Here is an 8,502-nt window from a genome sequence, read left to right on the forward strand (position 1 = left end):
GAAGAACAGCAACAGCACAAGAAACCGATAATACCAGCACCAGACAAATAGAGCTGGACACTATCGACGAAAGCAGAACTCAAGCTGAGCTGCGGCACAAGGCCATGCAACAAATAACAAAGCGAAAGTACAACAAAACGGTCAAACGCAGAACATTCGCCGAACATGACCTAGTCTTACGACGAACCGAAGAAGCAAGGAAGCCTCCATCCCACGGTAAACTCGCCGCAACATGGGAAGGACCATTCCGAGTTATACAAGTCCTCGGCAAAGGAGCATACAAACTACAAACTCTACATGGAAGCAACATTCCTGGAATATGGAATGTATCGTCTTTAAAATCTTACTTATCTTGAATAAGATATGGACATGGAGAGAAACTCTTTTTCCTACTCACAAGGTTTTTTCCCACAACGGATTTTTCTTCGAGAGGTTTTAATGAGGTCCTCCACCCCATATCATATCTATGTAAGCCAATCAAAATACAATAAACAAATATATCACAATATATATGCGCATATATATACCAAACCCTGTGCGGGTATACTATCCGGATTAATCAAGTAACACAATTATAAGTTAAACCCCTCGCAGGGGGTACAAAATACTACGCAAGTCAAAATATTACAAAACACAAACAAACTATAGTCAAATCCCCTAATCCCCACCTTTCTCAACAGACACACTCTCATCCGCATTTTCAGCCGAGGCACCATCATCAACCAAACGACCATCGCTTACAATTTTTGTAACGTCAAACAAACTAACATCAACCTCGGGAGCAACCACACCAAGCTGAGCAATGGCACGATCAAAACCCATGGTAAACGCAGCCAATACCTCATCCTGAAGCTCAAGCACCCTAGCCTTTAACCCTTCCTTCTCGGTGAAGGTCGCTTCCATATCTATCTTCACCTTCTTGACCTCGGCCTCTGACGTTTTTGTTTTCTCCTTGGAGCTCTTCAACTCAGCCTTCAGTTTTTCCAGCTTCATATCCCTATCTTGCAGTGACTCCTTCATCTTCTTCAACGCAACAACATTATCAGCCTCCAATACGGCATCAAGTTTGGTCGTACGCCCGATAGACAGCAGCCGCGTTCCAATAACCTACCACAATAAACCAAAAAAATATTAACACACAAAACAACAATACAGACGAATACAAACACCAACCAACCTGCAGATACCGCGCAACCCCTATCTTGCCGGCCTCGTGAATGGTCTTCACATCCGCATCAATTTTAGCAACTTCATCAGCCAATGCCATAAAAGGATATGAGGCCGACCATATAGAATTCATCGGACCCTCCTTGTAACCATGCAACACAACCTGACTATCATGAGCCGACTTGATCTCATCAGCCGAATACATAGGCCCCTCATCACGTTGAGTAGTTAAGTCCATAACCTTGACCGAACCACCACCCCTTTTTCTTTTCAGGGGAATCTCCTGCTCAACTGACCCAACCTTCTCTTTTACCACACTAGTAGCAGAGCCCTCCTTCTCCTTCTTTTTGGCCTTATTCACGAATGCCTTCAAGTTCGCAGTCGTCAAAGTCGAAGCCTTTTCACCTACAAACCATAACAAAAACAAAGGTCACAAATCTCACATCATACAACCCACAGAAAAGCATAAAAGTATTAACTTTACCTAGATACTCATCTAAAGCTTCCCTATCTCCCTCCAGCTTCAACAATGCAGAAATCGACAGTAACTCAGCAGAAGACATGGCCGAAATCAAGAACCCAATAACATAATCCTCACTACTAACCCTTTCCTCACACTCTAATACTTGCCTAGGCTCGGACGACCAGAAGACAGGAAACCTCTCCTCCATCAAAGAATCAAGATAAAACGGATAACAATCCTCGCAAACTTGAACTTTAACAAACATTTCCTTAAAATCCTTGAAAGACGACTTATATAAACTGAAGACAGCCCGCCCAGGATGACTACTCAGATTAACCCAACCCCCTTTCCACACCCGTTTAGCCTGAAACAATGAAAAGAATACCCCTAAGGACGGATAACACCCCAAGTACTCCATCAAACACTCAAAGCCACGAATAAAGGCCCATGAATTAGGGTGAAGCTGTGTCGGGGCACAGTTCAACAGTGATAGCACGCCACACTCAAAGTCAGTAAAAGGGAAACGAACCCCAAGTTCAGTCAGCACGCAAGTATAGATATAAAAGTAGGACCAATCATCTCTCTTCTCACAGACCCTATCATCTTTCCCACAAGGCAAAAACCTCACCTTCAAGCTATCCCCACCCCTGACCCACCTTGCATTATTTAATTGAGAAACCATTTCAACAGTATTAAACACAGATACCCGTGACTTAACGTCACTGTCTACCCAGCCGTAAGGATCACTGGCATCCACGATACCCCCTTTTTTCCCCATAGTGAAAGAAGAAGACAAACAAACAAGAAAAGTACAAGCAGAAGCAGAAACACTTACCTTTTTTACTCATCTTTGCTACCCAAAAGACAAAGAAGCCAAACGGGCAGGGGACAAGAAGTTATCACGACACACTACCCCACGAAGCCCCCGCTCCCCATTTACTACGCCACTAATACAACCCGAGGATACAGAAAGCTCAACATGTTTCCCATGCTGATCTTGGGGGCTGTGTACCTCACCGATATCCTCGGCTAACAATCTCATACCTGAAAACAAGTCAACCTCATCATGCGCACCAAGAATCTCGCACTTAACTAAACACGTCGATCCTCGGTAACAAACCCAAAAAATCGGAACGTCACTCAAACGTCCACTGCTACTTAATCTATTTAAACAGACGAGATAACCTCGTCTAGGGAAGGCAACAACACGCACATAATCGCTAAGAAAGCAATACACCACGATAAAATCCTGCTTATCTTCACTTTATTCTCTCTCATTAGTATTTGCGTTATTGAGTGCTAACTTGGGCGTCGGAGTCCTTTTTGCAGGTTCCACGCCGAAGTTTCCAAGTTCCGAAGAGAATACTTCCGAATCACGAGTGGAGCTGGTAGCCAACCTCATCTCGGAAGCTTCTTCTCACAAAGGAACAGTAGCTATTTGTGACTTTAATATTTTGTTATTATTAGTTAGTCCGAGACTCGAACTTATTAATAAGTTAATGTTATGTTGGCTATTAGTTTTGTTTTAATAGTCTTTTAAATTATTAGTATGTAATTGACTTATTCTAAAATTAGTGGTGATTATATTTTAATCATATCTTTTGATTATTACTGACTTAATATTTCTATATAAATACTGTCATTTTGGTACAAGTTTCATCTAGATTCGTATTTTATTCGATGTTATTATTGTATCCCAAAAATAATGAAGTTTTATTGAGTTTATAGATCTAAAACAAAACAAAACAAATGTGATTTTATCCGATCCATATATTATATATATACACTTTTACTTGATAGATATGCAAATCAATAATATATATAATAAAGTTTAGCTAACATGTGTCTTACATATTATAAGATTATCACTAATAAAAAGTTTTAAGTATTTTTATGTAATGAATATAAAATAAATACATTAAAAACTTAAATTTTTTATATTTTTAATAAAAAAAAATTTGTTTTGCAATCTTAAAATATATGCTCTTTAAGACACATATGATAGATAAACCCACTATATATAAAAAGAAAGAAAAACCATACTATGTACTTCTAATGCATAGGCTCTCAAATAAACCAAACGCCTTAATTAATTAGAGACTTAGAGCACTTCTTATTAATATTTTTGGAAAAAGAAAAAAAACAGAAAAAGATAAAAAAAAAAACATGGATTTGGTCCCAAACACGACCTAATTACATGTGTTTCCGAAAAAAATAAGTTCCCTATTTCACTCCCAGCTAACTCCACACGTATTTTGCAGGGATCCTCGACTATGAAGAAATGAAAAAAAAAAAATCAAATAAAAAAGTACATAATACATTGATAATATACGACATATAAGTAGTATGTTGTTTAAAATAATAAATTAATTAAAATTCAACATCATCAAGTAATATTTAAAACGAAAAAAAGCACATCATATTTCTAACACAAGTTGAAAAGCAAATTTTGAATAAAATAGTTAAAATATTTATTTAAAAAAAAATCCCAATTGGGAAGGAAGTCAATGCGACGGAGATGCATTATGTTATTATGACAAACTACTTTTCATTATTTATTATTGACAAACATTATATTGGTTATTTGGTATGAAATAGACCAGTATCAAGCTAAGCATGCATTTATTTAACTTAAACTTTTCTTTTTCTTCGTTTTCCACGTCCATAACTTGAGGCAAGAAACATGGCTCTATTATTCCATCATAAGAAAAAAATATATAGATTAATTTGTGCTAAGTAACACTATAATGTTTATTATTATTTTGAAATACAAAACCTTATCAATTGATGATCAACTAATCAAGAGTGTATATATTGATAAATTATTAATAGAAGCTAAGGTCTTGTACTCTTAAGAAAATGAAAAGCTACTAAGAATTTAGATTAGAAGTCAAATATTAGATGCTGTTTGGAGTACTTGCATGCACGTTATTATTAATATTATTAGTATATATATTTAATTAGGCGTATAGTCTTAATAATTAAGTCTTTAATTTTATCGGATAAAAGGAAAGTCGAGTCACTTGAGAATATAATGGTAGGTGGTGTGTATGAATGTAAATTTAGATGTTGAACTATACGGCTTAATTATATTGACTACGTGGAAGATATCGTTGATTTGTTTGATAATAATATGATTGGACAATTTAACAAAATAATGTTGCAAACTCTATAAAAGACGGTGGCTCAGGAATGGTAGTTACTAGTGGGAGATCCATTTCAACAATAATTTTTTTATATACAAAAATTTTAGTTTAAATATATTAAAATTTTATTGATAAAATGTTGATCAAATTTAAATATGAGTGAATAATAATTTAATTAAATTATTTTTATAGTGAAATTTAATTAATATTTTTCTTTTTTTATATCTCTTTTTTTTCTTTTTTTTTCACTAAAATTTTTTATTATTAATTTTTAAATTATTAGATTAATTTAATTAACAAAATAATTTGATCACGTATAGTATTATAGAATTTAGTTAATATATATTGCTTGTTGGTTGGTTTGAATGTTCGCTTAATAATAATTAATAATAACTTTAGAACATGTTTTAAGACATTGCATTGTATATATACATCAACAAATAGGTTTATTTATTCTAAGCTTTTGACTTTATTTTATTTACTATAATATTGAATGAAACCATAAGGCACTACCTTCTTCTTTAGGTTTGTAACGTCCAAAATATTTCAGCGTTTAAAAAGAAAAACAACTTAGATCAATGGAGTAATTAACTTATTTGTTGGTTTAAACAAGTGCCAAAATTCAATGTATATAACAATTCATTAGCCAAACAATTAATTAGTCTTCATTTTATTAGATTAGACTAATAGATATCATAAAGAACTAAAATATAAAACCTCATTCTGACTCTAACAATTTTTCTAACCCCCTACGTGCCCTCTAATGAAAACATAATGGCATTGCGAGTTTGCGACTCCTATCTATTGCTTTCATTAAACATTCTGACGCTTTTATTAAATTCTTCGACAATAGAAAACGAAGACAATCCTACATGTTAGTAAACAAATTTTTATAATGTAAAACATTAATTATCACAACAATTAATAAATATTAAATAAGACAAGTTATGATTATTTTTTGTTAATTTTTTTTAGTTACTAAATATTTTTTTTTTGAGATAGATAACTCCTTACACAGTAAGCAAAACTAACCCTGACGTTTTGTTTGATGTTAGAACGCCGCGTTTCATTATCGCATCATTTTATGAGCAAAATTTTTTCATTCATCTCTCTTATTCACGCCAACAATTATAGAAGAATCCTAATGACATCCCATTTGGTGCCAGAAATTCGCTAGAAATCCTCTTCTCTAACTTCATTGCATGCATTTCTATGAGAGTGAGTTGTTTTCTGGTTAGGACAATAATGATTTTCTGATTCGGAGCTTAAAAATTAAGTAAAAAAAAAAATTAAGGAATGAAAATATTTTGAAAGTTCTGATTACTACTCTTAAAAATAATTTTGCTTTGGATTGTTAGAGTTTAGTTTAAAAATTGTGCTTGTATTTCACCGTGGAGGACGGTTTGAAAGAGGTGAGAATGCAGCGATTAACTACATGGAATACAAAGTACACAAGTTCTCTAATAGTAGGTATAATTTATTCCTACAATTATAGTATTTTTGGGTTTAAGTGTCCTTCAAATAAATTGATAGGGGTTTAAGAGTTCCTTCTTCAAAACTTTAGGAGTTTAATTGTCTACTTAATAAGTGGATAAGAGTTTAATAATGTCTTTTTTCCATGCAAACAATTTTAAAATTAGAAGTGTCTCCCACTATCAATGGTGCTAATCCAGATGTGGTAAATAGTGCAACAACTGTAAGTGAAGCAATTGATCCTGTTGTAAGTGCTACATCTATATAATTCTGTATTTACACCATAAAATTTAGCTTTAGTTGTGCATAGAAACTAAAGCTAACAAAATAGAAAAAGAAACCCAAAAAAAATTCTAATGTCACCACATCAAATAGAAAATGAGAGATTCTGCCTTTTTAATCTACACCACAACATTCTAATACAGAGCAGTTCAAGCAAGGTGATGGAGAGCAAAATATATAGTCCATTGTAAGAGCATATGTGCCCAATTTCAATAATTCCTTTGTGACATTAGTTGCTAATTCAAATATAACTCTAAAAACATCCAAGTAACATCGTTGGAGCTTTTGCAAAGACATTGGCAACCAGAAGCTGCTTTACAACAACAAAACTTTTTCAGTTTATCCCAACTCCAGATCTCAATCCAATCCGAGGCTTGAAAGTACCAATTAATTTCAATGCACCGACTACTTTCAAGTATCCAAGGAAGTATTGAAGATCTCCACGGAACACTTATTTGAAGTTGATGAGGATTGATTTGTGCAGCGCATGCTTTTTCGTTAGGGTTTGATGTCTATTGAGTAACAAAGAGAGAGATTGTATTAAACTTTTTTTTTAATACAAGCATTATAAAATTTCATACAATTCAATTAAAATATATCAAATTAAACACGATTAAAACACATTCAACAAAATAACATAAACATTAAATCAACAAACAAATTAAAATGAAATAAAAAAAATAAATTCAATATAATAACATAATAAATATTGATCAGCGATCATAACCCGGTGATAGTACTCTTTTTCATACACGCATGTACAATGATAAACCCCAATTTGACGGTTAATCTTGTATTGAATTTAGAGTATTTTGTAGACCTTTTCTTACATTTATTCAATGAAATAGCATGGTTTTATAACTTCTCCTTTAATTGTGCTTAAGAGTGAAAACATGCTTTTTAGGACTTAAAATAGCTAAATCTAATTCTCCTTGATTCCATTAGATGCCTTGATATGTTTGTTAAGTGATTTAAGGATTAGGAGGCAAAGATTGGATCAAGGGAATGAAGAAAGAAGCATGAAAAGTTGGAGAACTCATGAAGAAATGAAAGAACCGGAAAGCTGTCAAGCCGACCTCTTCGCACTTAAACGACCATAATTTGAGCTACAGAGGTCCAAATGATGCGGTTCCAGTTGGGTTAGAAAGCTAACATCCGGGACTTCGAAACGATATAAGATTTGCCATAGTTGCTATACATATGATGGCGCGCACGCGCATAGTACACGCACGCGCCGTTGCTGCCACCTGGTTCACTTGAAGCAAAACGTGGCCAGCGAATTCTAAAGCCTTGTGGGCCCAATCCAACTCATTTCTGATGCTATTTAACCCAAGGAATGAAGAGGGAAATACAAGTTAGTTACCATTAGTTTAGTTTATAGTTAGAATTAGTTTCTAGAGAGAAAAGCTCTCACTTCTCTCTAGAATTAGGATTAGGATTAGGTTTAGTTCTTAGATCTAGATTTTAATCTTTGCTTTCTTCTACTTCTACCTTTCAATTCTTTGTTGTTACATTCATAGGTAGAGTAATTAGTGACACTTGAGTTATCTAATCCCTTTGTTGATTGATAATTGGAGAGATTGCTAATTGGTTTGGAGTGCACTAAAGCTAGCCCTTCCTTGGGAGTTGGCTAGAACTTGTGGCTCAAGTCAGTTCATCCATTTGACTTTTCTTTATTTAGTAAGGGTTAACTAAGTGGTAGCAATGAACAATTCCCATCACAATTGAGGAGGATAACTAGGATAGAACTTTTGATTTTCATACCTTGCCAAGAGCCTTTTATAGTTGTTAGTTTACTTTCTTGCCATTTATCTTTCATGCCTCTTATCAAAAACCCCAAAATAACTCACAACCAATAACAAGACACTTCATTGTAGTCCTAGGGAGAACGACCCGAGGTCCAATACTTCGGTTTATAAATTTAGGGGTTTGTACTAGTGACAAACAACTTTTTGTACGAAAGGATTATTG

The sequence above is a fragment of the Arachis duranensis genome, chromosome 7, assembly GCF_000817695.3.
Source record: "Arachis duranensis cultivar V14167 chromosome 7, aradu.V14167.gnm2.J7QH, whole genome shotgun sequence".
Lineage (NCBI taxonomy): Eukaryota > Viridiplantae > Streptophyta > Magnoliopsida > Fabales > Fabaceae > Arachis > Arachis duranensis.